Genomic DNA, 13,174 nt, shown 5'->3' on the forward strand with positions numbered 1-13,174 from the left:
GATTAAAACATGACGTGTACTTTCATTATTTTTATAGCTAATTAGAAAGATTTATCAGCAACCAAAAGAAGCCAGAGGAAACAGCACTACACACTGTGATTAATGATAACCAGTTCCTACTTAGGATGGAAAACTACTACACTCCAAACATTCATGTATGGCGATGAGAATGACTGTAGCTGCTGAAGGCCAAGACCTGATCAGAGCTGAGGACATACTAAGGCCATAAATGATAGTCATCTACCCATTTCTTCCATGTACGTTTCACCATTTCAAGTCCTAGCAACCCCACCAAGCTTCCTTCACTGGCATTTTATTTCTTTCTCTTACAGTCCAAATTAGTGTGGCCTGTGAGGTACAGTGTAGGGCTGAATTACCAAAGTGGTGGAAATCAGACCAGCTTGGCCTTGTCACTAAGATGGGTGGCATTAGGAAAGATCTTAATCTAAGCCTCAGCCTCCCTATCTGAAAAATGTGGTGAATAATACTACTACTATCACAGAACTGTTTTAAGGATTAAATGTGACAAAACATATAAGATGCTCAGCAGGTTGTTTAAGTAAATGCTGAATAAGTCGCGGTGTTATCTTGTCATTATTGTTCAAATTTCGTTTATGTGTGATGATGTCACCAACCAGAATATAAATTCCTAGAAGACAAGCACTAACACCTCTAGCAAAGAAGGGAGGAAGGGGAAAGGGCAGAAGAGAAAACCATACCAACTCTCCCACCCATTGACCAATTCTTAGAATCCTACCTCTAGAGCTTCATTCCTTTATTTTAGGTTTCTGACCTCATGAATCCATCTGATTTTGCAAACATTTCTCCTGTAGGACAAATGCAAGATCTGAAAGTCATTTTTTATTCAAATTTTGGATAAATAGAACATGTGAGAGTGCCAGGTATATGAAAGGGGACAAAAAATACAAAATGAAATGAAATGAAATGAAATGACATGACATGACATGACATGACATGACATGAAATAATATGAAATAAAATATATGAGAAGAAGGTGTCTGGGCAACAAGGACAAGCCTGACATGTTTCCAATGTTCTCTGGACTCCAACCACTGGCAGTAAACTGGAAATCAACATTCTCTAATTCTGAGATGGGAATTCTAGACAGAAAGCAAAAGAAGTAAAAGCTCATTCATTCTCTGATGGGAAGCATATCTCCATCACTGTCTCCTGAAATAAGTCTCTTTCTTGATTAGGTTTCCATCCAGAGAATTCAGAAACGGAAAGGGAGTCCATGGCTACTTAATATGTCATCTGTGTGTTTGGTTTTATTTTGATTCACGTAATGCTGCTTTGTAGGACCCTCCAATGCTCCAAATACCCCCAGAGAGACCAATTGGGAAGTAGCTATATCTTAACGCCTCTATTTGATTCTTTAAAACTAAAGGTAATTTGGTGTACCTGGGTGGCTCAGTCAGTCAATTGTCTGACTTTGTCCCAGGTCATAATTTCATCGTTCGTGAGCTCGAGCCTCATGGTGGGCTCTGTGTTAAGAGTTCAGAGCCTGGAGCCTGTTTTCAGATTCCGTGTCCCCTTCTCTCTCTGCCCCTACCCTGGTTGTGCACTCTTTCTCCCTCAAAAATAAAGAAAAAATTTTTAAATTAAAAAAACGTAAAGATAATTCTAACAGGGCATTTTGACAGATCTTTTTGCTTCAATGAAACCAGAAAGAACCTTCCTTCATCTACAGAAAGCAAAGGTATCACTATTGTCAGTCCCTCCTCTCATGTACACAATGACGGCCTTGATAAAACAAAAGAAAAATTCTTCCTTAGAAATCTCCAATAACCAGAGAAGATGATGCATCTGAATGCCAGCAGGTCCTGGATGACAGGTTCTGGAACAGAGACACCCTGCTGGCAACAGCCGATGGATAGTTCCCATCGCTAAGCTGTTAAACAAAGAGGTGTTAGGATAACACAGCTCTGCAGTTTGATGGCTGACTCCAGTTGCAGTTCTTGGACAAAGGTCCAAAGCAACTAATCCAGAAAGAGCACCTAGGAAAAATTCAATGTTGGAGTTTTGTTGTTTTATTTCAGAAGTTTGCTTCATTTAGGAAAATAAATAGAATCAGAGAAACCCAAGTGATTATTGCTTTGGGGATATTTTCATAATTCTCACAGAAATTGTAAAGCTAAAACAAGGCACACTCAGTACACATTTGGCATTTCAGTGGCTGCTAACAGCTTGGCCTCTATGGTGTCACAGACATGTCTGCTCAGAAGAAATTCCCTCTCTCTGATCACAAACTACCAAGCCTTTATGCTACTTTAGCATACTGCCTCGTGTTACAGTCTAGTCTCGCTGTGCTCACCTTGCAGGTGGTTAGGGCAAAGCAAGGGAAGGGAGAAAGGTAACTCTTGTGTATCTTCTGTGACTTGGCATTGTTGGGGGTAATAGAAACCCTTCACTTTTTCAGTCCCCATGGAACCAGAATGACTAGATTTCTCCAGCTTCTAGGAACACACTTTGACACCTTAAATGGCAATGACTCCAGTTGCTCCCTCCCCAAATTAGCAGACTCACCTTTTCCAAAAATCTCCAGAAATCCGCCAAGCAGTCCTGGTCCTTCCTTTAGGTTAGGAACTCTGATGGCAACTCTGGACAACTCTACAACTGCTGTTCCAGAGACTGGATCCTACAGAAGCCAGACCAGACTGCTCTCTTGGCCATCAAAGCTGGAGTGCACTTGAACTGGGTAGACAGACACAGAACTGGAGTACTGTCTCTCACAAAGTGAGAAGAAATCATTCTTCTGGGATTCATTTCATAAAAATGGGGGGAAAAGACAGAATGAAGAAAGTCTTCCAGTCAAAATTCTAGCAGACCTTTTTGTGGACCCTGACAAGGTGATTTAAAAATTGATAGGGAGGGATGCCTGGGTGGCCCAGGTGGTTAAACATCTGACTTTTGATTTTGGGTCAGATCATGACCTCTCAGAGAAGGGAGCTCCACACTGGGTGTGGAGTCTATTTAAGATTCTCTCTCTTCCTCTCCCTCTGCCTGCCCTCCCCCCAAAAAGAAAAAAATATATATATATAGGGAAATGCAGAGTTAAGAAGAGCCAAGATGCCTTGAACAGAAGGAAAAAGAAAAAGGAAATGGGATGATCTGCATTTCTAGATTTAAAATATCAAATCACATTCTAAAAGTTACAATGATTAAGACAGTATGATATTGGCAAAAACATACACAATTATATGAACAGAATAGAAAAGAAAGCCCTAAAACAGATCCATGCAGACAGTGGTGAGGGAATTGATGATGTTTTAATAAATAGTGTTAGGAAAACTGGATATACTAATGGAATAAACATGAAATTTGACCTCCCTAACTCATACCATACATTAAAATCACTTCCAAGTGAATCAGAGATCTAAATGTCAAAGGCAAAATAACAGACTTTCTAGAAAATAATATAGGACAATAACTTCATGACCTGAGACAGAAAAATACAGCATTCCTTAAACCAGATGCATAAAGTTCTCACCATAAGGAAAAAAAATTGTTTAATTTACAACAGAAATGAAAACGTGTATTTATCAGACAGTAATATTAAACAAGTCAAGAGCCCCCAATTGAAGAAATACTCAAAATCAGACTATTTTTAAAGACTCTTATGAAGCAATAAAAGAAAGATGGATAGCCCAATAAGAAAAATGAGGCTGAGACTTAAAAAGATATGTCAAAAGAATACAAATGATCCACAATCATGCGAAGGGGTGGTCATCTATTAGGAATCAGGAAAATAAAAATTACAAACAATATGTGATGGCTACACAAGTCTGGACACACTACAAACCACTGAATTATACATTCTAAATGAGTGACTTATATGGTATGTGAATTACATACCAATAAAACTGTTACTAAAAAATTTTCAACTCAACAAAATTAGTACACACCTACCAAAATGCCTAAAATTTAAAGATTGGTGAGAATGTGGAACAATGAAAATTCTTAATCATGCCTGGTGGGGAATATAAATTAGTACCACCATTTTGGAAAATACTCAGGCATAATCTATTAAAGTTAAAAATATGCTTGCCTATGATCTAGTAGGTCAACTCCAAGGTATAAACCTAACCAAATGCATGTAAATGATCACCAAGAGACTTAAAAAGGAATGTTCACAGCAGCATTATTCACAAATGCCAAAAACTGTAAATATCCCAAATATCCATCTTCAGTAGGATTGATAAACACTGTAAACTATAGTATTATGCATACTTCCAAGTACATAAACAAACTTTAGCTAGGTGCAACAATGTAGATGAATCTTACCAAAACGTTGAGCAAAGGAAGCTACTAAACATTCATGTTTAAAGATGAACTCTTAGGAGGTCAAACTATAAGGAGAGAATTAAGTGGTTCCTGGAAGCCAGGATATCAACTGCATATCACAGGCACCCATCCTGTTGAGAAGGTGGTACATGGAGAGCTTCCTATTTGTGCAAGTTTCTATTTCTTGCTTCAAGTGGCGGTTACATGTTTACTTTGTGATACTTTACTGACCAATATATTTATGTTTTGTGCATTTTGCTGTATATATTTTACAAAACAATCTTTTCTTTAATTTAAAAAGTGAAGTTGTCCTTCTCTGCCTGACTTATTTCGCTCAGCATAACACCCTCAAGTTCCATCCATGTTGCTACANGTGAAGTTGTGAAGGGAGTTGCCCAAGCACCCAAACATTCCCACCATTAGACAGTACACCCTTGTTTTTGTCGTGCTGGTGTAGCCAACGTCCTGGCTGTCCAGGGAGAGAGCACCCCACCAAGCCTCACCCTTGCTGCACCTTGCCCTCTGCCCACCCTTGGGGCATGCCTGGCAATTCATCTAGGGCTTCCAGTATCTCTAGGCAAGAGAAAATAGTACCAAGACAGCAGGATCATACTCCGTTCACAAAGGCTCAAGCCTGTACCTGTGATTCCCTCATAGAGTGAGGCCAGGGTGGGTGAGTTCTGGCCCCAGAGCACCCCTTCCTCACCCCAGCCTAGGACAGAGGCCAGCCGTGATCCTGGCCTGCAAAGTACACTTCTTCCAGAGGTCTTCCTTGCTTATCTGCTCTCACAATCTGGCTCCCTGGAGCCATCAAACAATGAAGGGGTTCAAATTATAGTCCACTTCCCTCAAGTCCCCACCCTCATGTCAATGTAAATGGCTGTACAGGCACAAGGATCTCCCCAACTCTGCCCAGCAGCAGGCAAGCACCAGCCATCCACAATTCAAGCACCTATCTCAGCGTCTATCTCTATATATCCCTGAGAATCTCATGAAATAGGCACTATTATCCTCATTGTAAATAAAGGAACAATTTCAGATAAACAATGCAACTTGCCCACAAGTGCATAGCTGAAGAAGAAAAGGAATTCCAATCATTATCTGTTGGATACGTACAGTGTGTCAGGCACCGTTCTAAGCACTTTATTAATGTTATAATCCTCATAACAACCCTATAAGATTGGTACTTTTATTTTAAGAACATCAAGACACAGAGAGGACCAAGTAATTTGCTTGAGATTTTATGATTAGTGAAATGGAGGTGTCAGAAATTAAACCAAATTTGCCCTAGCCACAGTTTAGCTGGCAGGTGCCCAGAATTAAAGGGTGAGCTACGAAGTGTTCACTTTTGGAATCTTCAAATGTATCAAGAGAAGGATGCTACTGGTGAATGAAGAAGCACTAACCGGAAGTGCTTTACACCCTCTGATGGCTGGGCTCCCCGTGAGCACCTCAGGCCAGTGAGACTCAGCTCTGCTCCCACTCTGCCTCCACCTCAGAACAGCCGTGTAGCTTTGCCAGGTCCCTCACACTAGTCTAGCTAACAGATTCCCTTTATAATAGGTCTTCTTGAGCTATTTATTTAACAATTGAAAAAGAAGGTCCTGATTCAGTTACTCTGCTTTTTAGAGCTCCTTTCATAGGCAAATTGTTCATGTTTTTATGCATGGGATGTTGCCAGTGGTTTCTGGCTTTGCAAAGTACCCTCCCTAGCCTTTTGCTTTCTCCTTTGGTATCGTATTCCTCCTCTAATCTAAGTGATGACTCTGCACATCTCTGCTGATGAGAATGTCAGCATGAATCTAGACGCTCCTAGCCTCAAAGCCGGGGCCCATGGCTGTCAGGTGGGATCAGCCTCCACTTCAAAAGTGAAAGCAGGTTCTGTTCTGGTATTAAGTAATTACAGCTAATTATCCTTTTTAACTATCCCTGCTCTGCTCCAAAGGTACTAAACAAACATAAAACAAGGCTGTTAAACAAATGATTAAGAGACAGAACCTAAGCCACCAGACCTCCTAACATACAGGATTTTTTTGGCCTGCAGAAACCACGTTTCTGACCTCATGTTTGCTCTCAAAACAGAATTTGCACTTTATGGTTTATTGCGTATTATTATCTTGTCAGAGATTGTCACAGTTTATAGAATACACAGTTTCCTTTTTGAAAAATTTTTTTTAATGTTTATTCATTTTTGAGAAAGAGAGAGAGACACACAGTGTGAGTGGTGGAGGGGCAGAGAGAGAGGGAAACACAGAGTCTGAAGCAGGCTCCTGGCTCTGAGCTGTCATCACAGAGCCTGATGTGGGGCTTGAACTCACAAACAGTGAGATCATGACCTGAGCCGAAGTCCGGACACTTAACCAACTGAGCCACCCAGGTGCCCCTAGAATACACAGTTTCAAAACTTTGTTTCTAATCGTTAATTGCAACTTTTATCGTGTCTTGGAAGCAAATTAATTCTTATGAGACTGTCTTTCCACCTGCAGAAAGCAAGTCAATTGGGAAATAAGATCTAATAGGTTCTGCCTCAGTTTCCCCCACACAACATCAATCTGGAAGCCCACAGCTTTGGGCTACTACAGCAGCACTGCACTGAAGGTATTCTAATTTCTATTTTGAGAAGAGGAAGAACTAATCCTCCTGGAACTGTTCACATGTTCTTAAAAGGGGTCCAGCGAGCTCTGGTTTAATCCAGGTATCAGCTGTCACACAATCGGATTTTCAGATACACCAGAGGTCAAGGATCCCAAGGTGTTGCAGGGGCCCTTTCTCTCCACCACTTGCCCGCTTTTGCTCAGGAACCAGCACCAGCATTCAGACCTCACCCTGTCTTGTCTTCCCTTCATGCTCGCAGGCCACAACTTTCAAAGTATCCTCTCCAGAGGTTGCCGACATTTCTCTGTTTATAATCCACTGGGTGAAGGAGAACAGCAGTGGCATCTTCAGGAAGATTATAGCAAACAAGATGGGAAGGAACAGCCAGGTCAGTGGGCTGACCTGCCGCCTCCCATGATTCCATGTCAGCCCACCTCCATATGTTCTGAGCCGACATCTCAGCCCTCACTCCCACTCCTACATCTCTAACCTCTGTCATACTCTGATGCAACCATTCAAGTCCCAAACCCAGAAGGCTCCAATCCTCCCAACTTTCTGCCCTGGGCTGTAAAAGCCCTTGCTCAGCGAATATTTACTTTGCCTTGGCTCTGGGTGATTTCCGACGTCATTAAGAATGACAACTTCTGTGTAGAGACCCTTGCCCCTCACAGCAGGGCCCAGGGGCCACCAGCATCCAGCTCCACCCGGGAAGCAGGATGGGAATGCAGAATCTCAGGCCTCATCCTGGATCCATCTGCAAGTTCACAAGATCCCCAGGGGACTCATTTGCATATTAGAATTTGAAAAGCTCTGGTCTAGAAAACAGAAAAGTCTGTTACAACACAAGCTCAATTTATTCTTTTTTTTTTTTTTAAATCCCCAACTGCAGAATATTTTTACAAAATTAAACAGAACTCTTACAGGAATCTTTTCTCAATTTAATTCCACTGAGTTTGGGCAATGAAAAATAAGAGCTAACAAGACTTTTCCTGAATTCTCAGGGAAATTTAGTATTTCTGCATAGTATAACAAGGGTTAGTCTAGATATCTAATCCTTGACATATATTCCCATATTAATTTACACACAAAGTCCACAGACTCTCTAACTCAACTAGTCAGCTGAGCATCCAACTCTTGATTTTAGCTCAGGTCATGGATCCCAGGTTCATGGGATTGAGCCCCGCATCAGACTCCACACTGAGCATGGAGATTGCTTGGATTCTCTCTCTCTCCCTCTCTCTCTCCTTTTGCCCCTCTTCCTCTCTGTCTCTCTCTCTCTCAAAAATAAATAGATACATAAATAAATAAATAATAACAAATCAATAAAGTAAGAAAAATAAAACTACGCAGAGATGACAATTGTAAGACATTAGAATACCTGCATGTGTAAGTAACATTACTATAAACAACATAAAATGCAATCAGACAGTACATACTCTTTGTTTCTCTATCATGATACGTGCCCATTAAATATCAATCTATAATACTTTTTAGTGGCTAAAGGTACTGTTTATTTATTTAGGATATTAAATCAATCAGTGTTGTGCCAGAAGCCATTTCTACTTTTTTTCAATGTCATTTATAAAATAGAACTATATTATTAATTATGCCCTAGGCTTGATTCAATTGATTTTTTATAAGGCAGTATTCTTTACTCATTTGGTCAATCTCTGTTATCTTCAGTCCTTTGTGTTCACTGACAAAATTAAGAAATTCATTTGTGGGAATATAGTTCTCTAATTAGATAAAGCTAAAAGCTGCCAACTAAGTAACATCTTCTGATGGCCACAAAGTCGATCATTCTGTATTAACACTACTGTTTTCCATATGATAGATTGCTAAGTTATACATATGTTCTTTCCTGTCCTGGGGCTAATATTTTAACTCACTTAGGATGTACTAAGAGTAACTGAACTCCTAAGTTATAAGTTTAAAAACTAAAAAAACACTGAGGTTAATGTTCAAGTTGTCACAGAAGTGGCAAAAGACTACCTGTATCCTGGTAATTATTGATCAATATTAGCCTTTTCACAGATACACACATATATAAGAAGTATAACAAGGAAAGGAAGAAAAATTATAAATAATATTTGAAAACCTTAAAATGTTTCAAACCTGGCTACAGACACCATTCAGCTAATGAAACAGAGTGGAAGGTTGTGGTGATTCATAAGTGCCTTCCCTCCTCATTAAGAACAAAATTGGTTTTCCGCAACATGAACCATATTTAGATTCCTTTGCTCAGCTGGGGTTCTTTGGTTTGAATCAACATAAAGGAACTCTGGCTATCTTGGGCAAATAAAAATAGGTTCTATTATAAGAATATGGAATTGCGATAGAAAAAAAAGCTAAAGTGTCAGGCCTCAGGCAGGACAGTAGTCCAGAAGCTCTGTGATCTACGCAGCAGTGGTCCTTACAACTAGTATGACAGAGCAAATGAGCTCTGGCCTCACAGTCTGAGAGCCTCCCATTGCTGTGGTCACATGCCAACCCCTAGTCATTGGAAGGGAGAGCATCTTGATTGACAGTCCCACCAACCTGCGAACCTCTGACAAGGAAGATGCTGTTACGAAGTAAGGAGGAAGTAGATGTCTGGGCAGGTAAAACCAACAGCTGCTCACAACAGCCACTGCCTTCCAACACTGGTTATTGGTATAAAGAAGGACGCCAACATACTCAAGTGTCAGACTGAACAGGTAACAGGCATCAGCAGCTGAAAGAATTAACTGACCTTTAGTTCATTCTGAGAACTACAAAGTAGAAGAAGAAAAAATCATAGCCTATGATTTACTGATGCACAATAAATGGATTCAGAGAAAGCAGACCATTTCAGTTTATATAAACAAATGATTAACCTTGATAACAAAAGTTTAAGAACTATGTTAATGACTTTGGTCATCTTTCTTCCCTGCCAGCCAACAATAGTTGTAACATGTGTGATATTAATGGAAGTGTGTTTTGAGATTGGAGCTGGGCTTATCAAATTTTAATGTCCATATTAATCACTTGGAGACCTTGTTAAGATGCAGATTCTGATTCTGATTCGGCAGGCCTGGTGTGGGGCCTGAGATTGGGCAGTTCTAACCGGTGCTGGGGCAATGCTGATGAATAACAAACTAGCTCCGCCTCCCTTGCAGATCACCCATGGCCAAGATTCTCCTCTTATCACTCAGTCTCTCCTTCAGCCATCCACTTCTCTCCAGCACTTCCAGTAACAGGAGGCCACTCTTTGGGAAAATTTAGAAAGATTTAGTGAGGAAGAAGATTAAAACTGCTCACCAAGGGGTACCTGGGTGGCTCAGTCGGTTAAGCGTCCGACTTTTGCTCAGGTCATGATCTCACAGTTTGTGGGTTCGAGCCCCATGTTGGGCTCTGTGCTGACAGCCAGCTTAAGAGCCCGGAGCATGTTTCAGATTCTGTGTCTCCCTCTCTCTGACCCTCCTCTGATCATGCTGTCTCTCTCTCTCTCTCTCTCTCAGAAATAAATAAGACATTAAAAATAAAATAAATCTGCTCACCAAAATGAGTCTTGTAGATTTCATTTATACAGCTGCAGTGGACTGAATGTTTGTGTCCCCCTAGAATTCATATGCTGAAATCCTAAACCCCGATGTTGATTAGGAGGTGGAGCCTGTGGGAGGTAATTACGTTATGAAGGTGGAGCCTCATTTATAGCATTACTGCCTTTATAAAGAGTCTCAGAGAGTTCCCTTGCCCCTTCTGCCATGTGAGGACAACCATCTATGAATCATGAAGCAGGCTCTCACCAGACACCAAGTCTCCCAGCATCCTGATCTTGAACTTCTCACCCTCCAGAACTATAAAAAAATAAATGCCTGTTGTTTATAAGCTACCCAGTCTATGGTATTCTATTATAGGAGCCCAAACAGAGTAAGATACCAAGTGATCCCATTTCCCTGAGCACAGAAACTACACAAATAATACATTAGTCCTCTGATCTGAATGAAAGTAGACAAGCAGTCTGTGTTGCATTCTCAAAATGCTGCTATGCTCAGAAATCTAATATGCTAACTTAGCCTCAGCCCTTAAAGTGGGTCATTGTCTGTCATCAGAGTTGGGGGATTTATTTTCCAGTCAAAAACAAAAGGGAAAGCTTTGAAACGAATCCATTGTATGCCTTCTGGACAGAGCCCAGGCCTTGTCCTCATCCCCAGCAGTGAGTGGCCACATCCTGTAAGCAGGGCCAACCTAAAACCTCTGGGTGCCCTGAGGTGCTGTTATCTGCACCTTGTCATAGATGCACTGAGTGATGGAGCATGAAGTGAATAGCCTATTCTCTCTTTAGAGACACAGAGTCAACCTGTTTCCTAGAGTCCTTGGCCTTTCTTGTCTCAAAGAGGTGGGGGTCACCGCATACACCCCCTCTGGCATTTCACTTCCCTTGGTGGACAGCTTGAGCTGGAGAGCTAGTGATAAGATAAAAGTAAAACAGAAACAGCAGATGTCAGGTCCTGTGGCAAAGCCTTATTTTTAGAGCCTGTAGGTAATAGCATAGCTAACCTTTAGGGGAAAATAATTCCTCAAATTTTTAAATTTGAGTTCTTGACCCAAGAAATTCAATAAACATCCTGCAACCAGGTCTAGATTGGGTCTATAGCATTCAGGAAGGCATAAGAAGACAAAACCTGTTCAGAAAGAGTAAGAGTTACAGTGCATTTGAAATAATTCCATAGGGTTTACATAACCTTTCTCTGGTTCTTGATTGTCATTTTACGATCATTTTTACTAGAATGCTCATGAGTGGAGGGTTCATGAAAAAGTTACTGTCAGCACAAACCATTCCCATGTACATTTCCATTGGCCATAATTTCTTTTTCCCTTCCTTTCCTCCAGATAAACTTTCTGAATGCTTTTAAGAGCTATCTTTGGACATGACAATGTACAGTTCCACATCAATGGAGGCCTTGTAGTTTTGTGAGAGGGGTATTTAATGCCACACAACCAGTCACTATGATTAGACACTGAGAACACCAAGAGGAATGGGCCAGAGGCCTTATCCTTGAGACACCTACAAGACGCAAGAGCTACTGGCTACTGGCAGTAGAGTGATGGTCAGAAATGCAGATCTCACCAGTCAGATGTAGATTCAAATCCTACCTTTACCATTACTCACCACTAAACTGTTCAACTTGCTTATCTCTATGAATTTCCATGTCCTTATCTGTAAAGTGAATATAATTCCTAAGGCATAGAATGGTTATGAAGATTGGGTAATACATGAAAAGCATTTATCAAAATGTCAACCTTTTAAATATTTAGTATATATTGTAATTATTATCATCAGTAGTATAGCTCATTGAGTCTCTGGACTCCCAGCCTCTGACTTCTATTCACCAACTGCTTTTCCTACTATTTACAAGAGCTGTCATGGCTACATGATGCCTGGTGCAAAATATATTGAGGAAATAAAGATAAGTACACTGAACGGTATGATACACTCTAGGCTTACACCACCTCTGGATCATTCTGGGTCTTGTCTTAGAAGTGAACAGAAACCTAGAAATCTAGTAAGTAGGGACACCTGTGTGGCTGTTAAGCATCCGACTTCAGTTCAGGTCATGATCTCACTGTTCATGAGTTTGAGCTCCTTGTTGGGCTTTGTACTGACAGTTCAGAGCCTGGAGCCTGCTTCAGATTCTATGTTTCCCTCTCTGCCCCTCCCCTACTCATGCGCTGTGTCTCTCTCTCCCAAAAATAAACAAACATTAAAAAAAAAAAGAAGAAATCTAGTGACTAACCCAATTGGGAGTAGATCTATTATCTGCTCCATCTTTGGCTATTGACAGGGTGACAGACTAGTACCAATAGAGAGCAGAGGTGCAGGTGCAAAGAGCTGACACATCCAGTAAAGTATAAAGGAATAACTTCAAGACACAAGGCAGGCCCCTAGAGTCACAAAATTCAGCCAGCTCAGTCCTCTGCATTAACCCTACCTTTTTGAAATACCACTGGGGAGATGGAGCTGCCTAACTAAGCCACTCAATCCTTACCTGCCCTGTAGCAAAGATGCTCTTGTAGAAACACTTTTGAAGACAACCAAGGCAATAATAAGGTGGTAATCTCTTAGGCCACTAGGTCTTGACCTATGTTCCTTGAGTTCCCACTTCTGTCAAAAAGCTAAAACCATTTCACATACAGATGGTGGATTTGACTGACTGAAGGCAATGGTGTAAATGACATATTTTTCTGTGTTTTTCCTGGAGACTAATTGCTATCTGGACAGAAGATTTTAACTATTTTAATCATTACCAAA

This window comes from Crocuta crocuta, unplaced genomic scaffold, assembly GCF_008692635.1.
Source record: "Crocuta crocuta isolate KB4526 unplaced genomic scaffold, BGI_CrCroc_1.0 scaffold914, whole genome shotgun sequence".
In the NCBI taxonomy this organism is placed as follows: domain Eukaryota; kingdom Metazoa; phylum Chordata; class Mammalia; order Carnivora; family Hyaenidae; genus Crocuta; species Crocuta crocuta.